General features: G+C 38.0%; 1 protein-coding gene across 1 annotated transcript in view; it reads left to right on the top strand.

The window, feature by feature from the left end:
- Positions 1–22,887, top strand: part of shank3a (SH3 and multiple ankyrin repeat domains 3a) — a 304,312-nt gene that overhangs the window by 119,624 nt on the left and 161,801 nt on the right. The window lies entirely within an intron of this gene.

Genomic DNA, 22,887 nt, shown 5'->3' with positions numbered 1-22,887 from the left:
TTTTTTTTCTTTCTGGTGAATACTTCTAAGCTTAAAAACATATCACTGCTGTGACTAAGATACTAGCCAAATTTACATTTATGAAATTAGGTCTGCAAAAAAAAAAAAAAGATACACTTAGATGTCCTGCTAATAGAAAATGTGCTTTAATATTTTTGCTATTGAAAATTGACATAAGGTATGTAAAATATTACTGAGCTGCATGGTAATTTCCCTGTAGCCCTGTCCAGCCTTGTGGAGGTGTATAATTTTGTCTCTAGTATTAGGGATGCACAATATAATCGGCCCCCTATCGGTATCGGCCTGTATCGGCCTTAAAACTGAATATCGGATATCGGCCACCCCACCGATATTTAACCCGATATTTGATCAGCTTCTGAGTTTCTAAAGTCTAAAAAAAAATACTACTTCTTCTTCTTCCTCAAAAACTGTCATCATATTGTGAAGGTTTACAGACTTAAAAACTTCTAAAGACGAGGGAAAAAATATTGATACATTAAAATATCACAATATCTTCATATGTTGATATATTGCCATTTAAAAACACCATATCAATCTCTTTTACTAATGAAATATTGCTATATGTCATCGTTATGCTACGAAATCCCCCGAAAATATACAAAATTTTGCCATATTTTTATATGTTGATATACTGACGCGGTATCGATCTATTTTACTAACAAAATCTCACAAGAATTTGCAAAATATCACGAGTTTGTAACACAACGATTAAATTTCACGAGATTTTGAAAGTAAAATAGATCAATTCTGTGTTTTTAAAAATCAATTTGATATCAGCATATGAAAATATATTTGAGTATATTATTTTTCAAAGTGTCAGAAATGGATAACAAAACTGCTATTTTCAATCACTACTTATTTTTGTCCAGCTTTAACATCGGTATCGATGCCGGTTATCGGCTACATGAGTTTTAAAATATCGGCATATCGGATATCGGCCAAAATCCCAATATCGTGCATTCCTATCTAGTATCTTTGGACAGCTCTTTGGTCTTGGTCATGTTATTAGTTGGATTCTTAATGATTGTATGGGGTGGGCAGTTTTCTTTATGCAGCTAACAACCATAAATAGGTGCATCTAATTTAAGATAATAAATGAAGTGGAGGTGGACATTTTGACGGCTTTGAGATTCAGAATTCTAGCTGATAGACAGCTGTTCAAATACTTATTTGCAGCTGTATGATGCAAATAAATAGTTAAAAGAAATCATGCAATGCATCTAAGCTGGAATGAAATCTCCAAAACAATTACAGTCCAATTTACTTAACTGCATCTACTTTGTGCTTTAACATTAATCAGTGTATTTCCTAATTGCTTATCTGCAATTTCTTCTTTATATTTCCTTCCTAAGGGATCTTGTTAAATTTTATTTACCAACATTAATGTGATGCTCATCATTAACGCCATAGTTAAAACTCTTCTCTGTATTTGATCATTCATGTGTAATTGAACTAGTCCCTTGAGGCTGTGTGAACCATTGAGAGGCTTATATAAGATCTAATATCTGCTTGTATATGTAAACCGGATAACATTGGCTTCTGCTTCAATTACTGTATGTGGTCATTTTTTTCTGTTGTGAAAAAACACTTATTACAGGAAAATGATAAGAACTTGAGGTACTGAGTTTGTGGAACTGTGGTATCCATACATTAGTTTAGACATTTATATATATTTTGTGTGATTAAAATGTATACAGTAAGATTTTGAGGGAGTTCTATTGTTTGTGTTATTGTGGATTTGAACAGAGCACAGATGGGCCAGACAGCTACAGTAATCTCCATCTTTATGCTTTAAATCTGCAGGCTTTGGTAAATGGATTTAAAGATCTAGTTTTGCCAGATATTGGTTTTGGTGCTGGAAGGTGTACAGAGAGGAAAACAAAGAACAGAATATGAACCCGTTCTGCATTTCTGTTGAGGCATCTAGACAGTCTGGCAGTGTGTGAGCAAAAACCTTTCCCAGAGCAGACTTGTTAATTTGTCACAGTGGGAAATGCACAGATGGAATTAATAATACTAATGATGGCTTAGTTGCCTTCAGTGTCCCTCTAAACCAAGGCTGTGAACCAGCATGTCGAATAATAAGACCTCCACTAAGTGTAATACAGGATGTTTTTGTGATTTGAGGTTTGAGTCTTTCTTTTAGCTATACTCACTGGAGCTCATACGTTTTATCCTCTCTCTCCGGATCTTCTTCAGGTTTTATGGTTTTGTGTTTAAGTCCAAACATACAGTGAGAAAATAAATATTTTTCACCAAGCTGCATGGTAATTTCCCTGTAGCCCTGTCCAGCCTTGTCGAGGTGTACAATTTTGTCTCTGGTATCTTTGGTCTTGGTCATGTTATTAGTTGGATTCTTAATGATTGTATGGGGTGGACAGTTTTCTTTATGCAGCTAACAACCATAAACTGGTGCATCTAATTTAGGATAATAAATGAAGTGGAGGTGGGCATTTTGACGTCTCTGAGGTTCAGAATTCTAGCTGATAGACAGCTGTTCAAATACTTATTTGCAGCTGTATGATGCAAATAAATAGTTAAAAAAATCATGCATTTCTGGATTTTATTATTTTAGATTGTTTCACAGTGGATAGGCGATGGCAATTTCAGACCCATCCATGATTTGTAAGTGGGAGAACTTCATTTTAAATTGAATTCAACTATAGGTGTGAACCTTAATCAGTGTTTCCATTGTCTGTCATGATGTATGTGGGACAGAATGATGATTTAGCTCTGCTAAATGACAGCTGGGATAAGCTATGGAAATATATTGCAAATCCTGTAAATCATAAAAAGCAGGATGGATATTCAAAGGTAGACAATTAAACAAAGTTTTGAATCTGATTTGGGCTGAATGCATATTCATGTTGTAAGTGAGTGTGATAAGAGGGACACAGAGAAAATTTAATGCAAATGCTTAAACCTCATCAGATGGCCAGTGAGAATTAGCACTGTGAACTCTGTCTCTTCGCTGGTTTTAATCTGTCAGAGAAACTTTGTATGCTGCTTATTAATCAGATATGAACCAAGCTGCATATTATCCTGAAGAAAAAAATAAGCTACACTTCTATAGTGTTATAAAGATATGCAGATATATATTTCTGTTCAAAGATGTAGCACTCTTGGTGCTGTTGTAGCCTTGTTATGGCTTGTCACAATAAGCTACATTTTCTGCTATGATGGTTGTTTCTAACCTGTAGTTGTTTAATCTTCTCATACTTGCAAGCAGTATAAGCAGCAAAACTTTTCAATTAAGCTGTCATCAGGATTGCATGTGCAATTATGAGCACATACATGTACACATAGTGACGGATGCACACACATGCATGTGTGAATGGAAAAAGAGACCCTTGCTGATTGATCATATCATTTATTTTATTTTTTCTGGGGCTGCACAGTGCTGCAGGGGGTAGCTGCCTTTCAGCAAGAAGCTTCCGGGTTTGATTCTTGCTCTTTCTGCATGGAGTTTGCATGTTCTTCCTGTGCATGCATGGGTTCTTACCGGGTACTCCGGTTTCCTCCCACAGTTCAAAAAAATTCCCTGTGAGGTTAATTGGCTCTAACTTCTCCTTAGTTGTAAGTGTGTGCGTAAATGGTTGTTTGTCCTGTTTGTCTCTTTGTTGCACTGTGATAAACTGGCAACCAGTCCAGATTTACCCCGCTTCTCACCCTTAGACAGCTGAAGACACCTGCAGACCTCACGACCCCAGAAGGGATAAGCGTGTCGGAAAATTAATGGATGGATGGATGATATTTTCTGATAGCTCTGCCCCAGAACAAGATGATTTAATGTATTGTTTGTTGCTTTTTATTATATGGGAAAAAGAGCTAAACTGACTGAAAGAAGAGTAGATCTAAATCAGTGAGATGTATTCAGCCATTACATTCTCTTTACTATCAGGCTGTACTCCAAAGATCAGTTTGTCTCAGAGAGGTTTACATTGGTCTTACCTCTCTGTGTGTCGATCTGAAATGTTGTCTCCTTATGCAGGATCTTGATGCAGGGGACTTCTGGAAAAGATTGTGGAATTTTGTCCTGCAATGTCCTGTATGTTGTACAACACAGCAATACAGTATCCCCTCTCACCTACACCCTTTAATAAATATTTTCTTGCCATCTCATCCATAATGTCCACATAGTATTTTGTTATTGTCATAACACTGCACAGACTCTGGCTTTGCCTTTTGTCCATTAGAAATGCTTACTTCCTTGGGCACAATGCTAAAAACACAAAGAGTTTTGCTGGAATTCTCTTGACAGATTGTTAGGATAAAATCTTTGCATTTTAGCAACTGCTGAAGAATAGGGCCGGCAACTTGGGCTTTGTTTTAAAAATGTTTTTATTTTGAATTTGTATTTTCTGCAATCAGAAAAAAGAAATGCCAACAAAGCCATATCTTTTCTCGTTTCCTGCACTGCCAAGGTGTTTTTGAGGGTTACTTCTCTGCTGACATAAGGTCCCGGAGGGAATGCAGTACATCCCATACCCAGATTTACCTGGGTTTTTTTTTGTCTGCCGGTGAAGCGGCGGTGCACCAGTCAGAGAGAGGGACAGACCAGGCCACTTAGGCCTGTAGCATGTGAGGCGGTAAAGACGATTGGGTTATTTCAATTTACACGCTCTCCAGCAGTCCATATCAACCACACAGACAGTAGCGTGTGGAGGAATGGGTGTGTGACGTGTGACTGGTGCCGGCTGCTGCTGTGGTGTGTGTAGCTAGAGGGCGGTGCAAGTGAGGACATGAAGCAACGGACTCGGTCCTTGAACATAGTAAAAGAAAGAGGAAAGGCAACACAGAGAGGGTGAGAAACAAAACAAAAAAAGATGCTGGAGGAGAAGGACGCAGCCAAATGCAGACAAGTAACAGATTTATTCAGCCCCCCATAGCCCATAAATGGCTTTCAGCTGTAATACTGGCTTTTTTGGCTCTACAGCATTATTCTATTGAGTGATTGCGTTGTTGATTTTTTCTTTTTGTTGCTGATTTGCAGTCAAACAGGAAAGTATGTATATTCCAACCTTGGATTTACTGTAGGCTGTTACTATTCCCTGGTATGATGTTTTACCACTGAGGCATTTTATGACATGATAGAACTATGTATAGCTCTTATGTATAGATTTGTATAAATTTGTGTTTCCCTTTGGGCAGTTTTTCATACCATGACTCCCCCTCTCAGTCAAAAATATTGATGATAGTCCAAAAGTGGACAATACCATAACTGTAATTACTCTATTCTACATAATCTTTTGATTTGAGCATTTAATTTTTATAAATGTATGCTTTCCATCTTAAATAAAAAAAACAAAACAACAACTTAGGTATGTTGCCTGGAAGTTACTAAGGAATCCGAAATAATTCATGGCGTGGTTAGCGCGCTCGATCCATGTATGGAGGTTTTAGTTCTCGACGCGGCCGATCCGGCTTCGAATCCGACCTGTGATCCTTTGCCGCTTGTCTCTCCCCCTCTCTCATACCCCCTTTGCTGTCGGTCTACTCTCTGAAAAAGCAGCCACTAGTGCTGTAAAAACTCAAAAAAAAAAAAAACTTGATGAAGTTGGAACAAAATAGTCAAACTGACTTAATTAGTTTTAATGGAGCCTAGGCAGAAGTTCAACTGAAGAAACTAATTGCTTTACTAAATCCACCTGCGACACAGCCAATCAGCTTTGAATCACACCTTCACAAAAGCCGATCGGCATCCAAAGTTCATCTTAAAAGGCCTCCGATATGCACTTGTCTGCTCCTGTGTGCAGGCGGCGGATGCGTTCTGTGACTTCATTCAGATGACACCGTTTCAACCCAACTCCACATCCTCTTCCACCACCGTAGCTAAAGCTTCATCAGAGTGGCATTCCTCCCGGACTCTTACTGAGTTCCCTGTCTCATCTTAACCGGTCTGGCAGAAGACCGTCATGTTGAGCCTGGTTCTGCCAGAGGTTTCTTCCCAACGGGGAGTTTTTCCTCTCCACTGTCGCTTTATGCTTGCTCCTCAAGGACAGGCTCTCTCAACCTGTGTTATCCAACTGGACTTCCATCTTCCAGGTCCCCGAGTGAAGCTTTAGTATCAGGTCACGCAATCCACTGGATCTCCCCATTACGCTCAGCAAACCGTCTCGCTAACCAGCAGTCTACAGACTGACCAACTTCATCTATCTCCACTCCACCCCCAGCCCTATTCTTTGCTCCTGTTCATTCATGTCTATCAAAATTAAGCGCTATGTTTCCTGCCGAGGTCCGAGTGCCAAAGACAAGTAGTGCTAGAAAGTATTTGTATCAATAAACTTCTTCTAATTGTCTTTTCTCTTCGTGTGAGTTTTTCAGATTGAAGTTTGTTTTTATCAAGACAACTGAGGTGCTTTGATGAGCTCCTATAGCTCTGCATGAAAAACAGCTGATATCAGGCTGTTTTCTACATCCATTCTGTTCCTCTGCTTGGTTTTCATGTGTGTCACAGCTAACGTGAACTCAAACAAGAAAAACTTACTTTTTTGTTGATAAAAGCTTGTTTATTTTTTCACTTGGGTCCAGAAGAGATCCCAGCCATATTTTATTTTACTACATAAGAAATCAATCATGTCAGTCATGTTAGTCAGTCATGAAACCAGGCCACCCTGGCCTGGTTTCGTGACTGACTAACTGAACAACTGACTGACTAACTGAACAACTGAAGACCGTTTTCGTTTACAATTATCAAATTATTCAAATGAGTTTGTAACTTAACAAAATGGTTCAAAATAGAGTAACATTTCAAAACTATGTGATGAACTTTGTAACAGCTGACAATCTGAGAAACTTAACAGGTCGGAGTTTATGTATTTTGAACAGTTTCAAATTATTGAAAAAAAAAAACTTATGATGAATGGTTTTCTCATGTATTGCACTTTCCCCTGTATCTGTGGTATGTACTTTAGATAAGGGATTCCTTGAGAAACAGTGAGAAATGCTGAATGAAACAGAGAAAGAGCAGGAATGAGCAATGGGAGAAGGGTGAGTCATGCTCTCAAATGTTGCTCTCCTTTAACCATTTTGGTAAGATCTGCTTCTGTCTTCTGCTGTTCTACTGTGAGACATCAGAAAGTGAGTGAATGGTCCTGAAGTGGCATTCACAAAATACATCAGTTACTGCTCATATGGATTTCACAGAATAAGTAATTCATGTATATAGATTAAATGTGACATTAATGACCTGTCTAACAGTGTAGTGAAAGAGGTAAAGGTTTCAGGATATCCATGCATCTGATACTGCCTTGAAGAGTACATGTATAATTAAATAAAGTACTTACTAAAATAAGTGTGAATGTAATTTTTTTTTAATAAGAAACAGTATTTTTTTTTCTTTTTCTTTGCAGTTTAAATGTGTGGATTTAAAATAAATAACAACAATATCTAATATCCTGCAAACATGATTATTTAGGTATTAAAATTCTGTAAGTTAAGATCTGCAGTTCTCCCTCAAAGCTGTACCAATATTTTACAGCATTTGCTTGAGCAAACATTGATTTTATTAACCAGGCCCAAAATAACACAGTTTCCCCCTTTTGTTTTATTTATTTATTTTTCTAAAATGTACATTTAATTATTGAGTAATCAAGAGGGAAAACATATTTTAGTTTTTGCAGTCATGATTGCAGCTGCTATGCTCTTTGCTCATCCCACAACATGCTGCACAGTAAGTCAGGGGTGAAGCATTAGCCTACTTTGCTCCCATGGTGTCCCTTAGCTTTAGGCCAAAGTTTAAAATGAGGTCATAGTTGATAGAAATTTCCCTTTCATTTTTTTCATTGCCTGACTGAACCAGACCTCATCACGCTGTTACTGCCCTGGTTAACCATGCATAGTAACTTTATGGAAATTTTCCATGGTATGCTTTTTGAGACAACAAAGTGCATATATCTAATTCTTATCTAACCTTTGAGTGATAAAACCAAAAGTATTCTTTTAGAATATGTATTGATATATATTTTTTTATTTGAAATTATTATCTTAGTTTGTCGAAATTCTGTTTGGGGGATTTTAAAATCTGTATTCTTAACTAAATCAAATTACTAAATTAATATATTTTATTGTCTAGATTGTAGATGAAGATGATTGTACAAAAGATCTGGTCTCAATAAAAAAAAATATATATACAATAAGCATGTATCCTATACTGATGGTGAAAGGGGGTTGGAGCTTAGGGAACCTTGAGGCAAAATAATAAAAGAGAGCTGTTAATAACGCACTATTTCATAATGTGGTCATGAATGCCATGAAGCACAGCACTGGATCACAGACAGTAATATTATATACAGTAATTTACCACTTTATATTGTATACCTGGTTGACAGCATATTTGCAAAAAAATTTATAAAATTATTAGTGTTGCGTCGATGCCATTTTTTGGGCCAATACGATACCCGATACCTGGCTGTGCAGTATTGGCCGATACCATCTGTTTGAAATGGATGTGTGTGTGTATATATGAGGAACTGCATACTACTTGGATGCAAAATAATAACCATCGTGGCTTTGTCAAGCTGCTGCCTACCTTTTGTGAAGACTAATAAAAAGCAAATTCAGTAGAACTTTTTATTGCCTACCTGGAATAGGTGACAATAGTTGAATAAACTTTTGGCTCTCAAAATGTATAGGTACCCTATCTGTTGGTACGCGCCGATACCGATACCGCCATTTTAGTACTGTATCGGGGCCCCACCCCATACTGGTATCGGTATCAGTGCAACACTATAAATTATTCCAAGACATTAAAAGAATTTTGGTATCTAAATGTGGTAGAGATCAGCTGTAATCAGCTGGTTTCCTTAGACAGAAAACTTTGAACCAATCTCATTGTATGATTTGGTTTAATTGTACCTGTAAAATGACTTGAGATAACGTGTTGTGAATTGGAGCTATATGAATAAACTGAATTGAATTTAATTGAATAGAGATGGGTTACTGAAGTTCAAAGTAAGTAAAGTGAGCAAGGAAGTGATTTAAGTGAACATGGAATAGCACTAAAACTCAATAAGCAGTCGGGGGATAAACATGAATGGGAACCCAGAGGTGAATGGGCAGGCTTAATATAAATGATAGAAAAGCAACAGAAGCTCTAAGAAATGACCAAGGCATACATAATACGTTTTTGTATGCAGAGTGCATCAAACCCTAAAGCTAATAAGCTTTAGCTGCAGAACGTCCCTATGGGTGGCATTCCTGTCACCCAAGAACAGAAAACAATTCAAACAGGTTCTCAAAAATTGGACAACAGAATGAAAGAATATTGTCATGTCTTATCAGTTTTATCTGTGGTTTGAATGTGGTAGAATCAGTATTCAGAGTAAGACATGCAAGCAGGGTGATTGTGGTGGTTAATAACCTTCTACATTCTCCCCATGAACCAAGAAATTAGTTCTTAGTTTTTGTTTGTTTTGCACCTCACGAGAAGCTCAGGTTTTAAATTCATAGAACGTCAGTTTCCCTGCAGCTTATGTCACACCTGCAACAGAAAATAAAACACCGTGGCACAAGAGACGTTTCTTGGGTTGATCAAGAAGTAGGAGGTGCAGAACCAAAAGCTTTATATTACTTTGAAGATATATGACACAAGTTTTTATATTTTCTTATCTGTCTTATGTACTTATACTGAAATTATTTATACTTACCTACTTATACTGTACCTTATATCCCCACGTAGATATCTGCATGAATGAAAAAGCGGAAACTTCCCTCTTCTTTTCCTGCTTAACAACACCCAATCATTTTTAAAACTCTTCTTGGAGACCCAATGAAATTCAGGTTCACCCCAGATGTATTCAGAAAAAGCAACAATAACCTCCACGACAAGAATGTGAGAACAGATCTGTCATTTCGTGTCAAATTCTTATTTCTAATGGAGAATGTGGTGGCCCTAAAGTGCTTGTGACATCCTTTTCGTACTACAATTCCATATACTGTATATATATACTGTATATATATATATATATATATATATATATATATATATATAGACATAGATGGACTAGAGCAGAAAACTTGGTACTGATGAAATGCTACTATACAAGCGTCCCCAGTGAGAGAGGTTACATGCAGAGACTATGGGAATTATGGCAGCTCCAACAAGCATTGTCATCATTGACAAAGAAACAACTACTAACTCAGTGTTCTAACATCCGCAAACGGCAGCTCCTATCACAGCTAGAAATTGAAGAGGTACAACTGACATGCTGCGGCAAGGGGGAGTCAGGACAACAGGTCAGTAGGGAAATATCATCATCCCAACACACAGAGATTGGGTCCCCAGCCCCAACAACAACAAGCCCACTAAACGTAAGGGCAGCTGACCAACAACTGACAACAGCTACAACAAGCTGTCGATTCCTGAGGCTCTGGAAACTGCCAAACAAAGACTCGCTGCTCTGGCCACCCGCCTAAAGAGATACAAGGGAGAAGCAGAAGCCAGGAGAATAAACCAGGTGTTCTCCACCAACCCATCCAAAGTGTACTCACAGTGGCAGGGTAATTCAAGATCAGATCCACCCAGGGCTGAGACTGAACAGTACTGGAGAAACATATGGGAGAAGGAGGCATCCCACAACACCAATGCTCAGTGGCTAGAAGATCTAAGAACAGATCACAGCAATCTCCCAGAACAAGAACCAGTAACCATTACAACGGCAGATGTCCAAGAAAGAGCGGCAGGTATGAAGAGCTGGACAGCACCAGGCCCTGATATGATCCACACCTACTGGCTGAAAAAACTAACCGCACTTCATGCACGCCTCACAGCACAAATGAACCAACTGCTGATGGATGGGACCCACCCAGAATGGTTAACCCAAGGACGGACAATCCTGATCATGAAGGATCCGCAGAAGGGAACAACCCCATCCAACTACCGGCCAATAACTTGCCTATGTACAACATGGAAGCTCCTGTCAGGCATCATAGCGGCTAAGATGAATAGGCACATGGCTCAAAACATGCACCCTTCCTAGAAGGGAATAGGCAGCAACACCAGAGGAGCCAAACACCAGCTACTAGTGGATAGAGCAGTCACCCGAGACTGTAAGACCAGGCAGACAAATCTGTGCACTGCCTGGATTGACTATAAGAAAGCCTATGACTCAATGCCACATACATGGATACTGGAATGCCTGGAAATGTACAAGATCAACAGGACTCTAATAGCCTTCATCGAGAACTCAATGAAGCTGTGGAAAACAAGTCTGGAAGCCAATGCAAAGCCAATAGCACAAGTCACCATCAAGTGCGGCATATACCAGGGTGATGCACTATCCCCGCTGCTGTTCTGCATAGGCCTGAACCCCCTCAGCCAGATCATCACAAAGACTGGCTACGGATACCAATTCCGAAGCGGAACAATCATCAGTCACCTCCTCTACATGGATGACATCAAGCTGTATGCCAGGAGTGAGCGAGACATCGACTCACTGATCCACACTACCAGGATCTACAGCAACGACATTGGGAAGTCATTCGGACTGGACAAGTGCGGTCGCATGGTCTCAAAGAGAGGGAAGATGATCAGAACCGAGGGGGTTGAACTACCAGAAGGCCTCATAACAGATGTTCAGGACAGCTACAAATACCTTGGGGTGCCACAGGCTAACGGAAATAACAAGGAGATGGCAAGAAAGACTGCCACAGCTAAATACCTACAAAGAGTAAGGCAGGTCCTGAAAAGTCAGCTGAATGGGAAAAACAAGATCCAAGCCATCGACACATATGCCCTACCAGTCATCAGATACCCCGCTGGTATAATAAACTAGCCAAAGGAGGAGATAGAGGCTACTGACATCAAGACGAGAAAGCTCCTCACAATGCATGGAGGGTTCCACCCCAAATCCAGCACTCTGAGACTGTACACCAAGCGTAGCGAGGGAGGCCGAGGGCTAGTGAGTGTCAAGACCACTGTCCAGGATGAAACAACTAAGATCCAGGAGTACATCAGAAAGATGCCCCCCAAAGACAAATGGCTCGGTGAATACCTCAGGCAGGAGAAAACCAAAAGTGAGGACAAGAAAGAGGAAGGAGAACCATCATGGAGGGACAAGCCGCTGCACGGCGTATACCACAGACAAATAGAAGAAGTGGCTGATATCAAAAAATCCTACCAGTGGCTGGAAAAGGCTGGACTGAAGGACAGCACAGAGGCACTAATCATGGCAGCACAAGAACAGGCACTCAGTACAAGATCAATAGAGGCCAGGGTCTACCACACCAGGCAGGACCCCCGATGCAGACTGTGCAAAGATGCCTCTGAAACAATACAGCACATAACAGCAGGGTGTAAAATGCAGGCAGGAAGTGCATACATGGAACGCCACAACCAGGTAGCTGTCATAGTGTACAGGAACATCTGCCATGAGTATGGGCTGGAAGTCCCAAGGTCAAAATGGAAGACACCTCCTAAGGTAGTTGAGAATGACCGAGCTAAGATCCTGTGGGACTTCAAGATCCAGACTGACAAACAGGGGATGGCTAACCAACCAGACATCGTGTTGATGGACAAACAGCAGAAGAAGGCAGTAGTGATAGATGTGGCAATCCCAAGCGACAGCAACATCAAGAAGAAAGAACACGAGAAGCTTGAGAAATACCAAGGACTGAAGGAGGAGCTAGAAAAGATGTGGAAAGTGAGAGCAGCAGTGGTGCCAGTGGTAATTGGAGCACTGGGGGCTGTGACCCCCAAACTGGGAGAGTGGCTACAGCAGATTCCAGGTAAAACATCAGAGGTCTTTGTCCAGAAGAGCGCAGTCCTAGGAACAGCTAAGATACTGCGCAGAACCCTCAAACTCCCAGGCCTCTGGTAGAGGACCCGAGCTTGAGGATGACACATACCACCCCACGAGGGGTGAGAAAACAGTTTTTAGTTTTTTTTTTATATATATATATATATATATATATATATATATATATATATATATATATATATATATATATATATATATATATATATATACATATATATATACATATATATATATATATATATATATATATTAGTGCTGTCAAAATTATCGCGTTATCGCGTTAACGCGAGGCCATTTTAAAGGCGATAATTTTTTTAACGTGAGATTAACGCTATGTGGTTTTATGGTACAATTTTCCAAGTACATCCCGCTGCAGCCTACGGGAAGGCGGGGCTATTTTCCCCCAGTGTATGCATTTTCCATAGGCTTCGAGAGCGGAGCTCCTCAAGGAAAAAAGACGCTCATACACTGGGTAGCGCTAGTGCCTTTTCTTTAAGCCCCACCACCAACAAACAAGTTGAGTGTCTGGTAACTAGTAGCAACCTGAAATACGCTGAGAAAACAGATTACTGAGATGAAATGGAATCTGCTACGGCACTCTTGCCGTCTGTTTACCCCACAGGCCGGTATCGTGTGTGTGTGTGTGTGTGTGTGTGTGTGTGTGTGTGTGTGTGTGTGTGTGGGTGGGTGGGTGGGTGGGTGGTTGTGTGTGTGTTCTCATTTTTGTAAGAGGCTGAAAAGTAACTTTCTAGAGCATAGACTACCTCCATCTAGTGATGTCGGTCTATTGATTTTGATGTATTGATTAAAAATTGTTCATTATTACCTTGGTTAATTAACATCTAATGTTAACTCTACTACATTTTATAGCAGTAGGGTAAAATGCTTGTCTTTGTTCAAAAGACTGTATTAACTGTAAAGACTGTCTTTTACATCAGCCTGTTTTCAGGGCCTTTTTTTTTGGCTACATATTTGTTATTTTTTGCTACATGCCTCCCCATCTTCTTGCCATATGTTTCTATGGCATAAATCAGTGTCTGTGACCTGTTTTCATTTAAAAAAAAGAACATTGGCACAAACCTAGCCTGTATGTATTTTTTGTATGTCATCGAGAGTATTTAAATGATTTTCAATCAGAAAAAAAATTTGCGATTAAAATGCGATTAATCGCGAGTTAACTCAGGCATTGATGCGATTAATCGCGATTAAAAAAATTTAATCGATTGACAGCACTAATATATATATATATATATATATATATATATATATATGTAAAAAATATGTAAAAATTATGTAAAAATTACATTAAACTCTGAAAAAGAAATAAAAATGCTTCCAGACTTCTACTTTCCATTCCGTTGTCCTCTTTTATTATGTAAAAAGGGGACCTATGCACCTAAACTGAATGCGTGTACAGTGGCTTACCAATTACAGTGATGAACATTCAGAGGAATTCACAGATGAATCTCAGTCAGTTTCATCTTTTTTGGAGCTGATAGCCTAGCAGACGGTGCCACATGGGAGTAAAAACAAAAACACACAGATGAAGCAGAGCCGCATGGAGTAGCAGCAGATAACTGATCATTTTAGGGTCTGAAGGCGTTACCTGATTTGGTATTTATTTCAATCTGAAATCTGTAGTTATGCATTTATTTCAATATACCCTTTGTGCATTAACATTTAAGATTGATAAAAAGTTTTTATGAATTTAAATTAACAATAAAAAATAAAAGAGGGGTCTCTTCAAAGAAAACGTTAAACATGTGTTAGAGTACATTTTGTATCTTTAAACAAAAAAAAAAGATATATATATATATATATATATATATATATATATATATATATATATATCTTCATCCTCACACATAAGCATCTACATGCTACGAATCAGTGAAACAATGTATAGAGGTTCTGTTGTTTTCCATGGATAAAATGAAATGATTTGCCTGATCTCTTATTTCAGAACTGATCTCTTATTTTGAAGCTACTTTTTTCTTTTTTTTTTATCATTAACAATTAGTACCGATAATTGGACTTTTTCAACAAGGACCTATTCCGGCCCGCTGAGCATGTCTGGAGACAAGCTTTTCTTCGGCAAGCTTTTCACATAAGATCCACTAAAACGTATAGAAATAAAATCTACGTATAAGTGCCATTTTCTTCTGTGAATTGTCAGGCCCACTGATATAACTTCTCCAGTGGAATTTAACATTTCTTGTTTTAGTTATTTTGCCAAAAAATCCTCCAATTATATGTTGTGCTTGGTTGGACCATCCCAACTGTAGGCTACCCTGTCAGTATTACAGCTCTGTTCCAGGCAGCCCTAATTCTCCTCCTTCAGAGAAATAGTGCAAAGTAATATCTAGTGTCGGAGTATTGATGCAAACAGGCAGCTAAGCACCATTTTAGCAGATTAACGCTGTTTTTGCTCAACCTGCCATCTAAATAACTGTCCATGAATGACGGATGTACAATGAATGATTTCCCTCTTTGCTTCCATTACTGTCAACTTTTGACTGTAGAATTTTAACAAAGAAATACACTCCTTTTGGGTCACAATTGTCTTTTATTACTACCATAATCATATTAGAGTGTGAAATAGCACCAAAGTATGCAATATTGATATGCTTCCTTTAGTTTCAGGTGAGCACTGCTTAAATGCAACAGCCTACCTAAATATTGCTGTTGATCATTTTCATCCCCTAATCTGCAGTGTATTTGTTATTTGATGCCACTTAAGACAAGATTAAGGTATTTTACATTGCTGATTCATCTCAATCTGGTTTCTTGATAAATACATTAAATCTACTGTGTACCAGATTCCATCCCAATTAAGCACATATGGGATATGATGTAAGAGGGAATTAACTTTCTGGATGTGCAAATGACAAATCTGCTTGCAAATCTGCTGTGTATCCAACACAGTGAACAGTGATTGTTAGTTAAAGGAACTTGAGATGAACATTGTTTCCAGAACAAATATCTTACATGATGTAGTTATGGGTACCATGTAGTACACTGCTGGTTTTGTAAATTTTTTTTTTTTTTTTTTATCTCTTTCAAAATTAAATGGGGTTGCTTGGGATATAAAATAACTTGCTTTTCACAAGTTAAAAATATTGATGCAACAATCTTTGAAATTGCATCTAGTGTTAGAAAGAGCTATTCATAAAAGACTTCTCACAGAGTAATGTATTCCTCCCGCTCTGAGATTCTGTTGATAGTTGTATTTATGAATGAGAAGTCATGCATCATTTTGCATTATTCATTAAAAACTACAAGAAGAATGTAGCTCATTGTAGATGTTATTGGAGATTCTAGGTTTCACTGAGCATGTATTCAGAGCCTGAACAGGGTTAATAGTAACTAATGTGAAAGTTCTAATTTAAATTGGACGATAGGATAATAATTTGCTTATTTTATCAATAAGCATATGTATTTTTGTTTTACATGACATTTCCTTATTTCATTTCGTCCTTCTCCAGACCTTTAATTTGTTTTCCCAACTGGTTTTCCCTCTCTTTATCTTACACTTTCTCTCCTCACTGTTTTCTCTCCCACCCCCTGTCGCTCCCTCCCTTTCTCTCTCTCTCAATCTCTCAGCTTGCTCTCCAGCACAATCACCCTTTACCAACACTATCTGTCTGTGTATGAACAGGAGTCAGTGAATGAATCCCGGTGAGTGTAAGTGTGAGTGACCATGTGAGTTTGCACGTGCTACTTTGACAAGACGAAAGGTGGTGAAAGAGGAGGAGGAGGAGGAGGAGGAGGAGAAGAGGAGGAAAGAGGCAGAGGAGGGTGGGGCAGCAAGGAGGGGCACAGGATATGGCCCTATGGAGGATGTAGTGGAATGAAAACTGTTGCGGACCCACTGGACTTGGCGAGTTACAGAGGACTGTGCCCATGTGTGTTTGTGAGATGGGATCTGTTCTTGGAAAAAGACAACAAGCTGAAAAAAGGGATAGAAAAAGAGAAGCAGCGCGGAAGGCCAGGCTCAATAGTAAGGTACCCTGACTGATCTCATCATCTTTCTTTACATTAGTCATTAACTGAGATGTAAACATACTTCTCCCTCCCCTTTCTATGTGCTTTCATACTACAGTCATTCACAAACACTCCCCAGTATGTCCCTGACTACCTGCCTAAGCTTTCTCTCTCTCTTGTTCCCTCTCTCTTTGGCTTCCTTTCTGTTGTTATGCTCTGCTGCATGTTGGATATGTGAGGAACTGGTGCAGCCTTATCTACAACCCTGACAGAATGCTAATGTTTTCCTCTGCCCCGGTTCAGCTATTCAGACTTTTCTGCAGTTGGTGCCTGTATGTGTGGTTTTATCAGTTTGTGAGGATCTGATATGTTGTGGGATGGCTGTATGGGGATGGTTAATGCGAGTGGCAGCAGTTTGCTTTTGAATCTCTGAAGGGACGGAAAGACAGACGGATGGATGGGCAAATGAGCTGTTAAAAGTTTTATCTGACCTCATTGTGATTTGTGTTGTTTTGCTGAGTTTATCTAACTCAGCAAAACAACAACTTTAAATTGTTTACAAACTATGATTGAATTATTATATTTTGACCTACTTTCATTAAAATCTCAAAGGTTTTATACATGTTGGAATACAGTCTGTCTTTGTACTTTAACTTCCTATTAATATTTAACTTAAATGGTGTAAACTGTGTCTGAAAAATACAGAGAAAGGAAAAGAGGGATGAAATGGAATACAAAAATGAAATTGATTCTGTTTTGTTGTGTATAGTCTGAAACCAGGCCATGTAGAAAATACAGCCCTAGGCTGTTTACAATACACACAGAAAGATGTTGCATGTATGTATCTGGCCTCCATCATTATTTTTTACTTTAGGTAACATAAGAATACAATGGATTTTAAAACTTTTTAAAATATTACTTCCACAAAAATCAGTTAAATTGGTAAAAAAAAAAAGATATTCCATGCAGTTTTAGCAACAGTATTACAGTTTTATCCATTAAATACCACAGGTTTTTATACCACATTTATTTGAAAAAAATGCACTAAGGTTTACTTTTTAAGTGTAGTTTTATATATATATATATATATATATATATATATATATATATATATATATATATATATATATATATATATATATATATATATATATATATATATATATATATATATATATATATATATATATATATAGTCTTAACTATGCTTTAGAGCTAACATATGGAACCAAGTCACAATTTCTGGTAAAGCTATAGAGTAGGTAAGGGTGCCATGTTGGAATGTTAAACTGAGAAAATAAGGGTTGGATGTGGGTTTCCTAAGGGCTCAATTCTTGGTTAATTTTGTTTCAACATCCAAATAATCGATTCTGCTGAGATTAAAAAATATTTACAACTCTCTCGCAATATCTCTGCTGATACCAAGAATTTATATTTTAATGCAGTGAATGCTACTGTTTGTTAGAAATCTATACCTAAACCACACTACTTGCATCTATAGAATGAAGAGCATATAATTATATTCTCAGACCTCATTTCAACTTAATATAAAAAGTGTGCTACTGTATCAGCCAAGTAAGATCTTTAAACTATAATAACAATTAGGAGTTTCTATTAAAATGCGAAACAATGCAAGATGCTTTTATTTTTAGACTGTCAGTCTTCATTGATTTATGCATTATTTTCCACGAAGCAAATCAAACTGCAGAGCTGCTGCCAGAGTTGTAACAAATAGCAGAAAAATGGATCATATTACACCACTCTTAAATCCCTACAATGTGTTCCTCTTATATGGATCACATTTCCCTTTGAAAAAGATGAACAGCAAGTCTATTGCCAAATAAGAGAGTTATCCGTAATCATTCATCCTTCCATCCATCCATCTTTTTCCCTTTTTTTTTATTTTTCAGGCAAGTGGCTTATGGTCTTGATTTTGTAATAGTATATTTCATTTTCTATCAGAAGTAAAAACACATCCTGCCAACTGTAGCCAATTTGATGTGGGTATGACTGTATGAATAGATGGTTTCATTTGCAGTAAGTACAATAGAGTACAAATAATCATCAAGCTGCATGAATAAACTACCCACACAACTCTCATCTCTGCCTGGAGTGTGCTGGCTGCCCTCTCTGCCGCCTATAGGGCTGTTTGCCAGCGGGGTTCAAACACAAAGAACCCTTTTTGTTCCTGTATTTTCCGCTTTATTTTAGCTTAAGTTCTACTTGGCTAAAATCCAGATCAACACAGATTCTTTTGGTTGTGTGTTATCCTGCTCTTTCCCCCTGCTGTCTGCATCTCTGTCCTGATGTCAGTTTGAAAGCACATGACTGGTCCTGATTCAGCTTTTTCTTTCTCTGGACTCTTTGATTGTGATGACAGCATGCATTCCCCCCATCCTATCTGACTACGCTGCTTACAAACAAAAACACACTAGTCTTGTAGTCATACCTTATGTGACCGAAAAACATGCTGACTTGGTCATCACAAAACTAAAAAATCTGCCAGACACCCACTCGTAATGCAAAGAAAAAAACAACTTCATATTTGACTTTCCACAGTCAGCTTGCAAAAACTGAGCTACAGTTTTTTTTTATGAATGTGAGGTAGTCAACAAAACGTCTTGTGCTATCCATTTAGCATAATTATCTGTGGTAATCCATCTCTCCCTCATCCATCTGCTGCCTTTGTTTGTTGCAAGCATTGTTGTTTTTGCGTGTACACCACAATGTGTTGGTGAGGTGGGGGCTATACAATAAACCTGCACTCTCTGATTTAGTCATTGTGCTGTTGAGTGAAAAACAGGCTGTGGCTTTATTCTGTTTTGTTCCAGCCTGAAGTCTACAGTTTCAGAAGGCTTTGACTGTTCTGCCTGCCTAAACTGTGCTTCATCAGGAAGAATACCAGATACTGCCCTAAACATCTTATCAAATTTCTTCCAAATAAGGATTTCTCTGGAGGCATCATGCTGTTACGCTCAGTGAAACCTACTAGGAGCCAGTCAACAGAGGTTAGACATAACCTATACTAATCCAGTGGGTTTGCTCTAAATGCAGTTGAGTGTCATGGCAGAGATACAGTAGCATATGGGTTAACATGAATTTGAAATACTTGCTATGCACTAATTTGCTTAGATTTGATGGAACTGCATTTTTAAGCGGATAATATAAAGTTAGAGTCCTATTTTGCTTTGGTCACAGAAATCAAACTGTTATGCTTTACATTGACTACAGCTTTAAATGAGTTTAATACTGTGCTGTTTATGTTTTATTTTTAGTGTACAAAGGCATTAGTGTACAAAGGCACACATAGGGACTGGATTCTGATATATAGATGTTTTTTTTTTTTAAATTACCAACATTACTTGGGGGGCTAACTTCAGTCTGTGGAAAGCCTGTGTGTGTGTTAGTGTGTGAATGTTACATAGTTATTCCAAATAGTCTCCAGTAATTAATGAGAACATTTCTTCTACTTTCATTGCAATTAAAGCAAATAAAGCATCTACTTTAGGGATCAGTCAGATGGGTTATTAAAGTTTAACATTTGGAGTTCCTGTGGTTGAGTAACTACCAGGGTGTCGTTTGAACTGTTCACAATTGATTTAATGTAGAAGTAGAGCACACTCAATGAGTTGCTACTGATGTGCTGCAAAAAAGAAGCATGATGTCCTTTTTAGACAACTTAACATGTCTTGTATGATTTTAAACATGTTTTGTGCATATTTGATTTGACAATTTATATGTGTACCTATATATGTACCTAATTCTTGCTAAGTCTTCATTTTTATCTTTTGGAGGTACATTAAATGCAATGTTTGATTAATGTTGGAGCAAAATTATGTATTTTTATTGCTCAGTTAATCAAAAATATACATTTACAGTAACCAAAACCTTAAGAAGTATTATTTTCTGTCCTTTAATATCTATATGTCTTTAAGGACAAAGGATCAGTTTTACTGACATTTTACATGATACCTTAAATTTCAATTGGCAGCAACTCCTCAGCAGGTTTAGTGTTGATTAGATATATATTTAAGATGTATTAATTAATGAATTTGTTTAAATATTAGTGCAATAAAAATGTGGAGTAGTCTATTTTTTGGACTAGGTGGACATACTGTGTGTGTGTGTGTAGGGGTGTGTGGTGGTTGGGCTTAAATGTGTGGATGCTCCAACGGTAGGTTTTTTCACAATTATTGTGAAAAAGCTGTACTTAAGTCTGTTTGTGCTGTCATGGAAGGCTGGTGATAAGGTTGTACCACAACGATAATCCGGTATCTTAAGTGTCAGAGTGGGGAGCAAATGATACACAGAGGTCTCTTCTCAGATTCAGTGCAGTTGGCATACCACATTCTACATCCATAGGTCAAAACTCTTTTTGTTTTGTAGAGGTACGGTACAAGTTTTTTTAGCAGAGCTGGAGGAGGTTTTTCTTCCCCAGCAATCCATGGAAGAAAATAATCTGGGTGTTTTTCAGAGTCCAGCTTAGGTCTTCTGAGATGTGCAGTGTGGTGCTCCACTTCATCCCTCTTCATGCATTGTGGACTTTGACTTCCAGAATCAGTGAGGATTTCTTTGTGCTGAGCTTTAGGTGTTTGTCACTTTACCAGTCCACCAGGGCTTGGACATTCTTCCTGGTTGGTACCTTGTCAATGCTTTTTCTCAGCCCCATAATGGCTTCGTCCACAAATTTGGTGTGAGTGTTGGGGATATGTAAGGCTGCGTACCAATCAAAAATGTTCTGTATCGGTGGCAGTACTGTTACCTACCTAGCAAGACATATTTTCAATACTAGTTTTAAAATATCAATTCTAACACAAAGAAAATTACATTACATTTTTAACTAAAAATCTTGACTTTTATTTTAACTTAGATTTTTTTAATTCCAAGCACTTTTCTTAAATAAAAAAAATTTCAGTGCAAAAGAACAGTTGCAAACAAGTGACAGCAGTGGCTAAGTCTCACTATAGAAAAAGACAGCAAACCTCTTAATATCCACCTCATTTTGGGAAATTCTCGCATATTTTACATACCCAAATGGAAAAGCAAATAACTGAGGAACTGTAAGATGATGTGTGATACATTATTTGAAAGCTAACACCTTCTAGTTTCTGAATATGTAAATGAAAAAATTGGTGAGTAGAACACAGCCCAAGCTGCATCAGTTCAAACATCACTCAAAGTTTTTTTTATTCTCAAAAATTATAGGTCTTTTTTGAACAGCAGTAATAAAGACATGCTTGCTTGTTGTGGCTGCTTTGTCATGGTACATTTTGATATGATGCTATATCTGTGTTATTTGTACTTTGGTGCTCTCTATGTCCATAAAATGAGCTTTTACGGACATAGGGACAGGGATTAGATTACCTTCTCACCCTACCTTATTTTAAAGTTTTAAAAATTGACTGTAATGTAATCTTCGGATTAAAATAAATCTTTAACCATGATGACTTAAAAATATATTAAATATCACAGAATTATGTATTTCAAATCATGTTCATCCTATAAGTTTATCGGTTTAGTGCGTGAGCAAGTGACACACATCACTCCCTGTGTTATTCATGCTCTGCAGGAATTGGGGCATATTTATTTAATGCTGCAACACAGCCTGACAGCTTGAACAAATCAGGAACTAATTTCTATACTGGTTGAGTGATGGAATCAGCTGCACTAATCGAATCACTCTTCAGTTGCAGCTCAGTCGCAAATCTCTACTAGTAAATGAGTGAGTGAGTGAGTGAGTGAGTGAGTGAGTGAGTGAGTGAGTTAGTTAGTTAGTTAGTTAGTTAGTTGGTTAACCATTTCTATCACAGCCTTGAATGAATCACTTATTGGTTTGTACAGTACAAGCCTGGGTGAATCAGCGGCATTTCATTACTAATTGCAAATTAATCCTTAGCTGCATTTCTTTATGTGCCCAGTAGATTGGCTTGGGGATAGTGTCATCAGACACGCAAAGGTGGTGGCACAGAGGCCACGTGGCTTGCCATGTAGAGTCAGACCCAGCTTTTTTTGCCAGTGGGAAGAGAGCCAAATGCCAATTGTTAGATGGGCAACCCGTGTTTGTAAACCCAGGGCTGGGCGATATAGAAAAAAGCTTATTGATAAAAAAAATGCATATTGATCG

This window comes from Cyprinodon tularosa, unplaced genomic scaffold (genome assembly GCF_016077235.1).
Source record: "Cyprinodon tularosa strain WSP-4 unplaced genomic scaffold, ASM1607723v1 ctg44, whole genome shotgun sequence".
In the NCBI taxonomy this organism is placed as follows: domain Eukaryota; kingdom Metazoa; phylum Chordata; class Actinopteri; order Cyprinodontiformes; family Cyprinodontidae; genus Cyprinodon; species Cyprinodon tularosa.
The sequence above is the reverse complement of the archived record's forward strand: the minus strand, read 5'-3'. Positions and strand labels throughout refer to the sequence as shown.